Below are 1063 nucleotides of genomic sequence, written 5' to 3'. Positions count from 1 at the left end.
GAGAGAGAGGAAGGATAGGTTGGTAAATGGAGATAAGGCTGACGTGGTTTGGGTTCAACGACCTGTTCAACATTGCAACGTTAACAAAAGTGGTTTGGTTGGCTTTTCAATCATAGTCATACAAAGACACAAACATACACACATAAACACACACACACACACACACACACACAAACACACACACACACATAAACACACACACAGACTTTCAAACACATATGAACACACACGCATAATATACATAATATATACACTCACGTGAACAAATGCACACGCTCACACACACATACCTACAAGCACACACAAAAACAACACAATATGCAAACAAACACAAATACACATGCACACACATACACACACATTAAGGTATATATTATGTAATGAATACATTTATGTGTTAATGCTGAACCTTTGTTCTGGTATGTCCTCCCAAAAATTCCGCCGTGTGTCAACGTTTTGGTTTTATATTATTTTATCTTATGCACACACATACACACTTATTACACGCTAGTGTGATTCAGTTGGCACCTTGCTAAACTGTGATCTGGACGACTGGCATAAATCTTTGTTTAGTTTTAGTAGAGGTTTTACGGCGCTCGCAACTGCATCATCATAAGGTCATATGAGCGCCAGAAGATTAGAGGTGTTACAAGAGCGTAAAAAACATAAGAAAGAAAAAAGGGAGATAAGGACGATATATGTTTGACAGGAAAGAAGAAGCAAACCACACCAGAGCACCCGCCAACCACCCACATGGCTTACATCTTCAAAAACATAGATCTAGATTTATGTGTCATTACGCGGTGGAATCAGGCGCTCGTCAATTTTTGGGCATATGAAGTTATTGGTATCATCTTTAAAGATATATTTTCATTTGTCTTGCTGTCGATTGAAAAAAAATCTACCCCCCTCTCTCGAATGCAGGTCGATAGTATATTTACGATTGGAGGAGGTGTGGATCGCCGGGGCCAAATTAGCGAGAAAATTATGGTCCTCTTGTATCGTTAGATGTCGATGGGAGGGAAGGGGTCAATTTTCGGTCAAGGGCTAGGGTGTGTGTGTG

The sequence above is a fragment of the Aplysia californica genome, unplaced genomic scaffold, assembly GCF_000002075.1.
Source record: "Aplysia californica isolate F4 #8 unplaced genomic scaffold, AplCal3.0 scaffold00100, whole genome shotgun sequence".
NCBI classification, from domain to species: domain Eukaryota; kingdom Metazoa; phylum Mollusca; class Gastropoda; order Aplysiida; family Aplysiidae; genus Aplysia; species Aplysia californica.
The sequence above is the reverse complement of the archived record's forward strand: the minus strand, read 5'-3'. Positions refer to the sequence as shown.